The sequence below is a fragment of the Podarcis liolepis genome (assembly GCF_965112155.1).
Source record: "Podarcis liolepis genome assembly, chromosome: 3".
Classification (NCBI taxonomy): Eukaryota; Metazoa; Chordata; class Lepidosauria; order Squamata; family Lacertidae; genus Podarcis; species Podarcis liolepis.
Genome location: NC_139557.1, coordinates 110739879 through 110754357, shown reverse-complemented (window position 1 = coordinate 110754357; position 14479 = coordinate 110739879). Strand labels below are relative to the sequence as shown.

The 14479-nt window shown below is 42.6% G+C and overlaps 1 protein-coding gene across 48 annotated transcripts in view; it reads left to right on the top strand.

Annotated features, from left to right (window-relative positions):
• NRXN1 (neurexin 1) overlaps positions 1 to 14479 on the top strand; it is a 1011196-nt gene that overhangs the window by 113240 nt on the left and 883477 nt on the right. The gene's annotated exons all lie outside the window — the stretch shown is intronic.

Here is a 14479-nt window from a genome sequence, read left to right as displayed (position 1 = left end):
TCATTTTAGTAACGAAAAACAGAGATCCACCTTCACTATTTAAGCAAAGGAGGCTGTGAATTCAAAACCATTTTTTTCTGCAAGTAAAACATCTTTTAAGATGCTAGGGATGCCGTTGTAGAACAATAATTTTACTGTTTGATGTATTCTGCCTGCTAATTGCACACTGAGTTATTGCTAGGTGAAATAATTGTTCGTAGTCACATTGCCCACTGCTGTCTTTCTCGGCAGACTTAGCAAGGACTGGATGAAGCAATCAAATTGTTAAATAGGTCGGGGAGGGACGGGGGGGGGGAGAGGTAAAGAAAGAGGGTTTCCTATCTAGAAAGTTTAATCAAATTATTCGCAAAGATCTTAAAGCAATCTCTAAAATTACATCTTTATTGCTAAATTCACCCTCAAACCCCACCCCCCTGGACAAATGATACTTAAGGAATTATGGAATTATTGTAGAATGCCTGTTCCATGCATCATATTTATATCCAAGGTCTATGTGTAAGCATCCTGCCTTTCTAAGCAGAGAAAGAAACAAAGTTTGACAGGTGTACATAAAGGAATTGGATATGAAGTTTATTACAGAGACATGCAAGGTTTCTAAAGGAATGTTATATGCAAAGCAGAAATATTTTGAGCAAGGTATGCTTCCAAAAACATGTAGCAGTCGTATACTGTATGGCCAATATATGGTAATCCCTACTTTAAAAATGTGCTGCTGCTCCTTACCATTTAATAATTGTTGTACGTTTATTTTGTGCTGAGATGAAGAGTTCTCTAGTATCAAGCACAGTTTCCTTGGAAAGGTACTTATAGACTGTGATCAAGGCACCTCTTAACCTTCTGTTCAATAAACTCTATAGATTGAGCTCTTTAAGCTGTTTATTGTAAGGCAGGTTTCCCAGATCATAGACTATTCTTGTAGCTCTTTTCTGAGTCCTGTCCTACATCACTTTCTATAGATTTTCTTTAAGGCCAAAGGGAAACTTTTAAATACAAGCATAAGAGCTACTAGACATTCTGTTCCAGTAAAAGTTCCCCTAATGTCCTGCACTGATCTGAAAAGAATAACCCAACATATGAAATAAAAGTTTACATTATTTATGTGCTTATTTTAAGCACTTTCACCCTTCTGTTGGGTCACAGAGGCTCCCAGAGTGGCTCACAAAAGTTCTTGCCCTGAAGTTTACAATCTAAAATACATAGCATATGAGGAAAAAGGAACGAGGAAGGAAAAGGAAATTTGGACATGAGTTTTTTTGAAGTTCTAGATCTTACATAATTATATAGTTCCATTTGCATATAGAGTCTCACATAAGATGGGGATGGGGCAGGGGGAGTGTTGCTTAATGAATTTGAATTTCAAGACAAGCATACCAATTTTGCACTTCATGAAACTGAAAATGTACCTCTCCTTTGAAATCAGCACTTCTCTGAATTCTGACCAAAGAAGGCATATGAAAAATGTGCATATTAGTGAAAGGGGCATACATTAGTGGAAACCACATACCAAGAAATCCATTTTATTATGGGGAGATTGCTTTAAGAAATGCACATACTAGGAAAAATTGGACATATTAGGATAAATGTTTGTGAAAGGATATGTGCAGACTTTTATGTAAAAATTGAACATTCCTCTGGAAATGGGGAAAACTGAAGTTGAGGTTGAAAAAGTGAGAAACCAAGAAAAAATAAACCCAGAATTGAGTGGTCCACCCAATACCTACACCAGCAGAAGATCTCCCTTGTGTATGCTGTTGTGGCCATACCAAAGAGCAACTTCTTCCTGGAAGTACCTGTACTTCTGGATCAGATTCTGGAGCAGAGCAGATAACCATGGTGGTCCAGTAGACAGGGCTAACTTCTTCAGCTAGGTGACAATTGATAAGCTAGAAAAATATATTTTGATAATGAAGAAGTCCACTTATGGACCCAAAAGCAGTGAGTAGGAATAAATGCACAGTTCTCCCAACAGAAGGATGCAGAAAGTAGAGTTTCCCCAAAGGATCAACATTGAGGCCTGTGCTTTCTAACTTAGCCTTAAATGATCTACAGCTAAGTATGAGCAGTGAGGTAGCCAAGTTTGCAGGTGATACCAAATTGTTTGGCATGATTGAAACAAAAAAGGATTTGCCTTCCTTCAGCCCCTGTATAATTTGCTAAATGCATAGCCTACAAATCCTCCAAAATCCTGTGGTTTCTTTCTCTGATATTCCAACCTCCCTCAGAAAGTTGGCACAGGACTACAGAGAGTCTTTTCCTGTTGGAGACTCTCTTTCCTTCCTGGGCATCGTGATTTCCTGGGACTTGTAGCCATCCCAGTTCCTTCTGGAAAAAGATGGCACTCTGTGTGTCTGTGGGAGCACACAATGCTTCTTCCTCTAATGGCCCCACTTTCTTCCAAGTTATGGTAAATTTTGTTTTTGGTTTCTTGGTTGCAAGAAAGAAAGGGGTGGTCATTTGAGGTTCCAAGCAGAATCAAAGCAGGAGGCATGATCACTGTAGGCTGAGTAATCTTTGATTCTACTTACAAAAATTTGAGCAGAGGTAGACACTCCTACTCCAGATTTTAACCCCACTCATAGCCCTGACTCCACTCCTGATCTGCCAAATTCTGCACCTTTGTTCCCTGATTTGTTCATCCTCTGGCTCTGTATTGGAAGCCAGTATTTTTCAAACAAAAAGGGCTTCTGAGCAAGAGCGTATTGCAGATTGTTTCCTTCAGATGACAATGGAGGAAGCTCTTGCCAAGTTTCGGGAAACAGAGAGGCATGCTGGGACAAAGACCAATGGAGCAACTCCCTTTGAAATGATGAACTGCAGCCATAAGCTGTTGGTTACATAGACATTAACCTTAGGACACAATTTCGCAACCACAATCAAGCTTGCATTTTTCTTACTGAATTCATTGGAATTTAACAGCTCCCCAGTGACTTACAGATTCCTGCTGAATGCATTTGTGCTGGCAAAGCCCCATCACATCGACAGAAGATGTATGAAGCCCCGCTACATGCAAGACACATCACTAAAAGGAGAAAATAGTGGGAAGATGTTTTGTTGCTCACCAGCTTTCCTCTGTTGTGTGCAGACAGCCCACAAAAGGCTCTGTAGTTTATATCCTGATGGCAAAAGCCATCTCAGGAATAGGCTTTATTTATATCACCGCCATTAGCATGTTTGCCTTTCAGGGGATACCTCCTTAAAATATTAGCATGCATTATGTTGCCATCTCCAGTGATTCAGTCTCTTCATCTTGAGTAGATATTTACAGTGCAGTCATAGTTATGTATTTTATTTGGCAAAGTTTACAGTGGACACACGGGTTGTGAACGTGATCTGTGTGGGAGGCATGTTCGCAACCCACAGCATTCGCAACTCACAGCGCCGCGTTTGTGCATGCATGGGTCGCGATTCGGCTCTTCTGTGCATGCGCAAAGTGCGATTTAGTGCTTCTGCTCATGCGCAAAGGCCAAAACCTGTTCCCGTAATTCTGGGTTCAGCACAGTGCGCAATCTGAAAACACGCAACCTGAAGCATCTGTAACCCAAGGTATGACTGTATATTGTATCAGATAGTTAAACTATGGAACTCACTCCCACAGGAAGCAGTGGATGGGTTTAAAAGAGCAGTTAACAAATTCATAGAGCACAAGGCTACTTGCCATGATGGCTGTTCTCGGCCTCCACAGTTGGAGGCAGTAATTATTATTATTATTTATTAAATTTGTCCACCACCCTCTACCCGTAGATCTCAGGGTGGTTCACAACATAAAATCACAATATAAAGAAATACAAAATACTTAATAGAAATAGGAACAGAAACAAAGTAATAATCCCCCCTCCCAAAACACATTCAAAAGAGCATTGAATCAGTCAATCAGCCAGAGGCCTGGTTAAAGAAGGGCGTCTTTGCCTGGTGCCTAAAGGTGTATAAGGAAACTGGCAGCTGAACCTTTCCTGGGAAGAGCGTTCCAGAAATGGGGAGCCACTGCAGAAAAGGCCCATTTTTGTGTTGCCACCCTATGGGCCTCTCGTGGAGGAGGCACACAAAGAAGTTCCAGTTCCTGGAAACTGCAGGATGATGAGTGCTCTTGAGCTCACCTTCTGATTTCTGATTTGGGATACTGCCAGGGAGAAAAAGTCCATCATGGCCCCAAGCCGTCTGCCGGACGATCCATCGACCTCTGGTAGGCACGCAGTATCAGCAATTGGCGACATGAGTTTCTAGAAAATATCTTGCCACATTCTAGAGCTCATGCACACTCTGTCAGCAGATAATGCACAGCCAAAAGTTGCACTCAGGAGAGCATTATTTACAAGCTTTATTCAGTGTTGATCAGAACAAAGAAAGACATGACTGCCTGCGTCAGTGTCTCCGACAGAGAGAGAAAACGAAAGCAAAGACACAACAGAAACATCCTGTGAAAATACAGGAAATACGCAGGCTGTGACACAAACATCCTGCTCCCTCTTAAGGTGGAACGGAAATATCCTAACACTAAAGGCATCTTCTAGGCCACTGTGAGAACAGCATGCTGGGCCAGATGGTCCATTTGCCTGATCCGTCAGGCTCTCCTTATGCTCTTATCTCCCTAAACCAGGAGAATGGACATCAAAATGGCAATTGTGATTCAAGATAAGTAACTGTTAAATGAATCACATTTTGGAGACGGGGATTGCAACTTTATATATATAGACATGAAGTCTGAACTGGTGATGAGGAACCAAGACACCACCATTATTATTATTATTATTATTATTATTATTATTATTATTATTTACCACCTTCATCTGTATACTGCCCTTCATTGCAAGGCAGAAAAAATACAAAATGAGAATACAAAATACATAATAAAACAAAAACAAACCAATGACTTCTCTCCCAATAGCTCCATTAAAAAATTAACCTAATACATGGCAGCTGTGAAAAGGCAAATTCCATGATTGGGACCATTGATTCCATGATTGGGACCATTAGGAAGGACTTGGAAATAAATCTGTGACTGTTATTATGCCCTTATACATATCCATGATGCGACTATACTTTGAATACTGAGTATAGTTCTGATGGCTGCATCTCAAAAAAGGTGATGCGGCAGCTGGTTTCTGAAGATGAGTTTCTGTTCTGATGTCCTGTTGATGTGCTTCCCATAGGCCACTGTTGGGGAACAGGATGCTGGGCTAGATAGGGCCTTATAGCCTTTTGTTCTGGGCTATTCTAGACATGCACCATGAATTGAGCATGAAAAGGCATCATGGTGTGTGGTGGTAGTGGATGGGGAGCAACGACCTGTGACTACATCAGGTACCAACAACTGTTTATTTGGCTTTACGCCCATCATAAAAACACAACACAACAAAACAAATCAAATAAAACAATGGGCTCGTACAAGCCACAAGTAATATAACATAATTCACAGCTCACAAGGACAGATATTAACAATTCAGAAGAAAAATTTAAGATTAAGATTAAAATTTAGGCACTACACTAAAATCAATGTCTGATGTCATTGTAGGAAATTCTTATAACTATCAATAATCAGCTAACATTCCTTTCCGTCTCTTGTACGAGAGGACGGCTGTTAGGAATTTAGCAAAGTAATATAGGGATCCACATCTTGAAGAACCCAGGCAAGCTGTAGGTCTACTGGTTTGTCAGCCATAGGCTGGATTATGGAGTTTAGTATACTAGCACAAGGTCAGGAGGGATGTTTCCCTACCGGAGTAAGTTATAATTCTCACCTGCTTAGACTTTATGAATCCAGCTAGTATGGTTTGCAGTTGCTATATTTATGAATCTAATTTTTATCTCAGTGCTTTGTTTTATGAGCCTTTTTGTTTTTGTATATGCTGGAAGCCGCCCAGAGTGGCTGGGGCAACCCAGTCAGGTGGGTGGAGTACAAATAATAAATGATTATGGTTATGATTGTTGGTGGATGTGGTCACAAATAATGCAATGACTGGATTTAAGAAATGTGTAGAGAATAAGGGTGCCCTATCAGCTAAGATGACTAGGGCATCCTTCTTCACACTTAAGGGCTTCCACAAACTTTGTAACAAAGTGTGAAAGTTAATGACCAACACAATAATGCTCTGTTGTGGTTTGAGGACCCGAGCCCCTCAAGGTGGAATGAATACACAAGGACACGAGATATAAGGTTAATGGGCAAGAAAAGGCCACAACTTTATTGATTACAGCAAGTGAAAAGGTATTGGCTTAGGCATTGGATTACGACAGCTGACTCCACCCCCTCAGAGAGAGGTGAGTCGAAAACCAAGGGGGCTTATTCACCAGTGGGTGGAGCCTGTTGATGCTAATCCAACTATAGGCTCTCCCCTGATGTCACCGAGGGTCGTGCCATGGCCTCCCGCCAAGCAGGCATCGGACAGAATACACAACCGCCAGATTCCTTTAACGGAATACCCAAAAATTGAAGGCGTGGGCGATGTCCACACCTAGCCCTTCGACACCACAACACATTATTCCAATGCCTAACCTACCCACCAATACCACAAAAGTTGTGACGATTGCTACGAGGTAGGCGAAAAAACCAAAAAGCCTAATGCCAAATGGAAAATTTCCTACCAGGCCCCCCGGACAACCAGGGCGACCAACCTGAGGTCCATAGCAAGGCCAAAGAAAATAAGACCCTGAGCTAAAAGGGAGTGGAGGGTGGATGACTCATGGCGGGGCGAGGAAGAGTGAGGCCGAGGAGGGGCTGGCGCCGCAGCATATAGGCTGCCATACACGCCCCCTTGGAGGCACCTGGTTGGGTGCCTGCTGATGGGCATGGGCGCCAGCCAGGTGAGTGGGAGGCAGGGGGCTGAAGCCCCCTGCTGGAGGCGGAGCTCAGCTCCCGCCCACAACCACTCCCCTCTCTTCTAGGAGGAGAGTCTTTTGCATCCTGGAGGAGTATTATGCTTCATTTAAAGCAGTAGGATTTGGTGAGATAAGAGCTAGCATCTCTGGGATAGTGCTTTTCAAAAATGTGAAATGAGGACCTGCTAGGCAAAGGCAAGAACTCTTGGACCTGCCTATCTACATCTTGCATTTTCCTTAGATCACAGCATGTTGAGACACTGACTTTCTTCTACATCAGGTAGCCATGTTGGTCTGCCATAGTCAAAATAATAAAATTCCTTCCAGTAGCACCTTAAAGACCAACTAAGTTAGTTCTTGGTATGAGCTTTCGTGTGCATGCACACTTCTTCAGATACACTGAAACAGAAGTTGCCAGATCCTTCTATATAGTGAGAAGGTGGGGAGGGGTATTACTCAGAAGGGTGGTGGGAATGGGTGGTTGGCAGATAGCTGAGATGAGCCTGTTGACGACTCTTAACGACTGCAATAGGTCTTACAGGAAAAGGCAAGGGGTGAGAAGGTGACTAGCTATTTTTATACATGACTAGCTATTTTTCACCTTCTCACCCCTTGCCTTTTCCTGTAAGACCTATTGCAGTCGTTAAGAGTCGTCAACAGGCTCATCTCAGCTATCTGCCAATCACCCATTCCCACCACCCTTCTGAGTAATACCCCTCCCCACCTTCTCACTATATAGAAGGATCTGGCAACTTCTGTTTCAGTGTATCTGAAGAAGTGTGCATGCACACGAAAGCTCATACCAAGAACTAACTTAGTTGGTCTTTAAGGTGCTACTGGAAGGATTTTTTTAATTTTTTCTTCTACATCCTTTCCCATGTATGGAAAAGTAGTATGGCTAATCTTCTTTTACATTGTGTGGCAGTACTGGAAGCTGCTAGTGTTACCATCCCATGTAGCTTCTTCCCTATCCATGCTTTTGGCTTGAGTGAGGCCCGTAGTGAACTGATGCTCTGAAAAAATTGTTTTTCCTTGGCTTTTGATCAGTGTGGCAGTGATGGATAGAAAAGGCCCCATTGGAACAACTCTCATCAGTCCCGCACCTGTGCTTCACTTCCTGTGGTTCTGCCTTCAAAGACATCAAATAGCTTAAAGGGCAGTGTAATTTCTCTCTCTTTCTCTCTTGTTCATTGATCTCCCTTTACTACGGACATTGGCAAGGACAATTCTGGACACTGTTCAGCCTACTGGCTTGCCGTTGTTTTCACTTGTTTATATCCAAGGGAAACTAAACCAGCATGTTTCTTGTTTTATATGAGAGTGACAGAGTAATTGCATGTAGATCTACTCAGAAGTAGGCCCCACTGAGTTCAGTAGGGCTTACTCCCAGGTAAGTGTGTATAAGATTGCAGCCTTATGGAACCATGTAGATATCTACCATCTACCATGTACATGTCTAGAAGCGGTTGGAGGATGGATGGTGGCTAACAGATTGAGGTTGAATCTTGACAAGACTGAAGTACTGTTTTGGGGGACAGGGGACGGACAAGTGTAAGGGACTCCCTGGTCCTGAAAGGGGTAACTATGCCCCTGAAGGACCTGGTGCTCAGCTGGGGAGTCATTTTGGACTCACAGTTGTCCATGGAGGCACAGATCAATTTTGTGTCCAAGGCAGCTGTCTACCAGCTCCATCTAGTTCGCTGGCTGAGACCCTACCTGCCTGTACATTGTCTCATCATAGTGGTACATGATCTGGTTTTCTCCCATTTGGACTACTGTCATGCACTCTACGTTGGGCTACCTTTCAAGGTGACTTTGAAATTACAACTAATCCAGAATCTGGCAGCTAGACTGATGACTGGGAGTGGCCACCATGACCATATAACACCAGTCCTAAAGGATCTTCATTGGCTCCCAGTGTGTTTCCGAGCACAGTTCAAAGTGCTGGTGCTGACCTTTAAAGCCCTAAATGGCCTTGGCCCAGTATATCTGAAGGAGTGTCTCCACCCCCATTGTTCAGCCCGGACACTGAGGTCCAGTGCCGAGGGTCTTCTGCTGGTTCCCTCATTGTGAGAAGTGAAGTTACAGGGAACCAGGTGGAGGGCCTTCTCGATAGTGGCACCCTCCCTGTGGAACACCCTCCCTTCATACGTCAAGGAGATAAAGCTTTTAGAAGACATCTGAAGGTAGCCCTGTTTTGGGAAATGTTTAATGTTTTATTATGCTTTGATATATGCTGTAAGCTGCCCAGAGTGGCTGGGGAAACCCAGCTAGATGAGTGGATTATTATTATTATTATTATTATTATTATTATTATTACTATTATTCTACATTTACGTTTATGGCATCAGTTGCTGCAGTTTTCACACACCGATGAATTAGCAATCCAGTCTTTCAGTTTGAAAATTCTGTATGTGGCAGATTATATTTAAGTGACCCGCTGCTTCTAAACAAAAGATAATGTTCATTTAGAACATTATGTAAATACACTTTCTTCCATAGAAACCAAGGTGGATCAGGGGGTGCACCTTAGTAATATGCCGCCCAGTACACGGCCATTTGATGCCTGCCTTACAGTCCTTGTGGCACTAGCTTAAGCCAGGCTTTGGGGAGGAGGCTCAAGGCCCTGGCAGACCTTTAGAGTCCTTCTACCTCCTTCCCAATGCCTGGTAAGCACCAGCCTGGCTTTAGAAGGAGGTAGGAGGACTCTAGGACTCCATCAGAGCCCTCACACCTTCTTCCCAAAGACAGGCAAGTCTTTACCAAGCTTTAAGAAGGCACCTTCCTTGGCTGTGTGCCTGATGCAACCACACTGCTCGCGTTGCCCTAAATCCACCACCTCTGGATGGATGTTTTGCCTTTTACTCCCCCCCCCCCCCGCTCCCCACAGGTTTTATCTAATTTGGTGATCTTCTTGTTTTTGTACATCAGACGTTTTCTTCTCCATATCATTTTCATTCCTTACTTTCCTTGAAAGCATGCGATCTAATGCACCAAATTCACCCTTGAAATGGCAGGTGTTGGAGCCTTACTAATCGCTTTGCCCATGTAGCCACATGCAGAAATGCAAAGGTGTTCTTCAGCCCAGCCCAGCCTTCACAATGCACACCACACATATGTCTGCTTCAGGTCACAACTTTAAAGCAAATTTAAGTTTTAAAAAGTGGAAGAGGGGCCTAAGGCTTCCGCTTAACGTATAGCTGAGCAAGAACTGAATATTTGAAGTTACAGATAGGTAGCCGTGTTGGTCTGCCATAGTCAAAATAAAAAAATTCCTTCCAGTAGCACCTTAAAGACCAACTAAGTTAGTTCTTGGTATGAACTTTCGTGTGCATTCACACTGTGTATCTGAAGAAGTGTGCATGCACACAAAAGCTCATACCAAGAACTAACTTAGTTGGTCTTTAAGGTGCTACTGGAAGGAATTTTTTTATTTTGAATATTTGAAGAATATATATATATATATATATATATATATATATATATATATATATATATATATTCTTTAATTAGGGTAAGGGGCTGTGTCTCAATGGCAAAGCAGCATGCTTCACATGCAAAATGTCAATATCTGGCATCTCCAAATAGGACTCGAAAGGGTTTCAAATCCCAGAGAGCCACTGCCATTCAGCCTAGATGGACTTAGCCAAAAGCAGCTCCCTAAGTTCATAATTATTGCAGTGCAGGTGATGGCCTTCGAGTTAGGATGTGGGTAGGGAGCCTCTTTTGGCCCAACAGATTGTGGGAGATGAACAAATGTAATTCCAAACACCAGAAATTTCTGTATTCTTTATATATTGATTTATCTTCCTTTGCTCGGCCTTTTGTTTCTTTATATTCATTTATTAATCAAATTTTATAGATTGCTTCACAGCATGAAGCTGTTGAAGTGGCGTATGCAGTAAAAACGCAACAAAGCACAGAAACATAAGATTCTGTTTGTTGAATTCTTCAGCAAACTCTTAAAACATCAACGAACTCGAAAACCTTGAAAACAACAGCCATTCCAGCTCTAGAAACAATGAACCAGTTTCATCAGATATAAAATTTCCACAGATGGCTGGCTTGGACATCAGGGAAAGCCTTCCTAAACAAAAATGGCTGCTGTAGGTTCATAAAGATCATGATTCTAGGCACCTGTCTGATCTCAGTAGGTAATTGATTCCAGGGAGCTGGAGTTGCAATGCTAAAATCCTGTGGTTTTTTGTACACCTCTGGGGCACATGGTACTCTCAGCAGTGCCCCATCTGAGGACACAGAGGAGAAAAACAGTCCTTTAAATATCATGGCTCCAGGTTGGTTAGGTCTTTAAATACTCCAAGCAGGACCTTCATAGAAACACAGAACATTAGAGTTGACAGGGATCCTGTGGATCATTTAGTTCAACCCACTGGGATGCAGGAATATGCAGCTGTCCCATACAGGGATCAAACTTGCGACCTTGGCGTTATCACCACTGTGCTCTAACCAAATGAGCTGCTTGGTTGTATATTGGCTCCTGGTTGCATATTGGCACCAAAGGATCTGCCAAGGTAACTTGCTAATTACATAAATAATAACAACATTGTCATTAAAAATGGTTGTTGTTGTTAAAATTTCTATATCGCCCTTCATCTGAAGATCACAGGGCAGTCTGCAATATGAAAACACAGAAATACATACCATAATAACAAACAATAACAGTAAACAGCCCACCCATACGGACTGTGGGTTTTGACCACTCAGGAGGTCCACAAATGAATAAGAATGCTGGACCGAAAAAGCCTCAGTATGACTTTCAAGCCTGACTATGTAATAACAAAGAAAGCTACATCTCCATTAACCTCAGCATTCAAGGGGGCTTGCAGAGGTTAATAAATAGGGTAATAATGCAATTACAAGGCAAGTCGCATAATATGTGTGAAAGTTTCAGGTGCTTTGTACCTCCATTCTTGCCTTCTTGTAGATTAATTAGGACTGGGAATCAGAGCCCCCTGCCTCCCTTTCTCCTACATAGGCATTGACTGAACAAGCCAAGCCCTGAAGCTTGTCTCATTCCCTATTTTCCATGGCCTGCTACTGGCCAGCATCATTTCACTAAGCGCTAGTTGACTACTTTATTTTGTAGGGTCTAATTAATGCAGAGGCACTGACCAGTTTCCAAACACAGGTTCAAACCTGCCCTGGTACCTAGAATGCTGTTGGTGTGTATGTGTTTTAATTTATTGCTGGCTTTCATTCTTTAAGTGTTTTAAGTAGTTGTTTTGATTGTTTAACCATAATTCTATTGCCTTCTTCATTTTGCGAACAACTCTGAGGGTGGTTGTTGTTTATAATCAAGCAGTATATAAACGTTATGAAATAAACAAGCAAACAATGTGTACATTTGGGTAGTCTGCATCTCACTTACATCAGAACGCTGGAGCTCCTTAATTCTCATCTCACACAGTGACCCATTCAGAGGTGACACTAAACCAAACCGTGAACGTGTAAACAAGCAAGTTCCCATGGAGGAGATTGCAACTGATTTGCTTCTTCTCCAGACCTGATGCTTCTGTGAAGCTGTGGGCTAAGCCATTCTTTGGCTTAGCATTTAATCCAAACCCAGGCATATGGTTTGTCTTATTCTAGTCAAACCACTACTTTTATCCATACTTCCCCCCTCCCTGGTCTGTACCTTGTGTTTTGTCTGGAGAAGATGAACCATGAGTCACAGCATTCTAAACCAAACCGTGGTGTATCTCACAGCAGCACAGCAGCTGGCAGATGAGTTGGGAAGGAAAACCAATGCCATCTTCTCTCCTAAGATCCCACATGTTTGCACATACATGCTAAACCATGGCTTGGCTTACTGTTATGTGTGAACTGAGTTTATAGGCTAGAATAGTGTGTACATTTTTGCATCCTACTTACATCAAATCTGTGGAGCACCAGAATACTCGTTTGATTGTGGTGAGATCAGTGTGCCAGCAATTCAAACCCTATGTTTATAGTGTAGGACTGAACATGTGACCCACCAAGCCAAACACAGCTCACCAACCACACTTAGAGATTTCCTCCAGCTTCTGCATTTGCTGCCTGCCGGGGACTGCAAAACCAGAGTTTTTCAAGCAATGGGAAAGTTACTCTTCTTCCCACTCCTGTCCCCCAACTGTTATTCAACACACTGCATAGTTTGCTTGTGTGCTTAGCTATAAAGGAAACTGCCTCAGGAGCATATATGCTGTTTTCCAAGTTCTCCATTTGGCAAAATTAAGTTTTGATGGATTCAGTGAAGACAGCTTCTGAATGGAAAGAAACAATTCTGCTGTACGTGGATTATGCACTTCCGGAATGTACCAGTTTGGTTAGGATTGAGTGTCCGGTTTGATGCTCTCCAAATCGCTTTACCTGGTGCAGTTCTACTGCAATCAGAATAGTCATGGATAAGCTATGTGAGAGCTGCATTTAGACCAGTTACCTCCCCATATTTTCAATAATTATATGCAGTAATGAGATATTTTACTGATTGTGAATTCAAGAGAAATTATCACTGTCAATGTGAAATGCAGGATTAAGTAGTTTCATTACAGTAAGTAGACATGATTATGCTGCTGTCACTCTTTTGTACTACTGACCTCCTAAGACTTCCCTAGCCTGTTTACTAGGATTATACAGTTTGACCTTAAACAAGCAAGGTGGAATTATTCTGGAATTAGGCACTGCTTCTAAGTAGTTTGTAGTTTTGACAAATAGCCTTTGCCTTTCATAGCTGCATTCAGCATGGATTGGAAGGAGTGCAACTTTCACAGGAAATTGTGAAAAATCTAAGCAGGGATGGCCAGGATGGTGTCTGCTTGACTCTTAATTTCCTTCAGCCCCAGCTAGCGTGGCCAAAGGTGATGGGTGATAGGAGTTGTAGTTCATTGAAATCTGAAGTATATCGGGTTGGGGAGGGCTGGTGTAGAATGGCCAGAGTACAGAAGAGGGAAGGAAGCTTAGCACCAGTTCTTGACACCTTAGATCATTTGCTGGGGCTCTGGCGCTTTCCCTTCAAACTGGTCTACAAGTTCTTTGCAGTGCTTTGCAGCAACTGTGCTTCAGGGGCATGGAAGGGATTTTAAAATGGTAGTTTGTAGATATCAACTGCTGCTGCTGGCAGATGAACCCAAGTCCGGGAACCTGCTGAGATAGGTCCATGTCGGGTCATGTTGCAGAGAGTCGCTTTAAACTTGGAGCTAGCCTTGGATTCTCTACTTTTAACAGATGTGAATAAAAGAGGTGATTTCGGCTGGTGCAGCATTTTTCTCCTGTGAGGCACAGTGCCACCTGCTTCACTCCGTTGAAGAAGATACCACTGTCTGCATTATGTTGCTCTAGGGGCAGCTCCGCATTTAGAAAGTCTGTAAGCATGAAAGCAGCTCGCACGGAATGTCTCCACGAGAGATGCAAACTGGCTGAACCCTCATTTCCCAGGACTCACTGGAAACAATTGCAGATGATCTATTAACAGAGAAAGCCCTCTGGGGAATGTGACAGCCATTAAACCAGTACAACACCCCAAATAAGTGTGTAGTGCAGCTGTACGTATAGAGAGTTTGATTTAAAGTAGGCGTTGACACTTTTTTTGGTTTCCTTGTTGTTATTATTTTTAACTGGCCCTTCTTCTGGGTCTCTAACATACGCATAAACCTGGCCCACACATTTG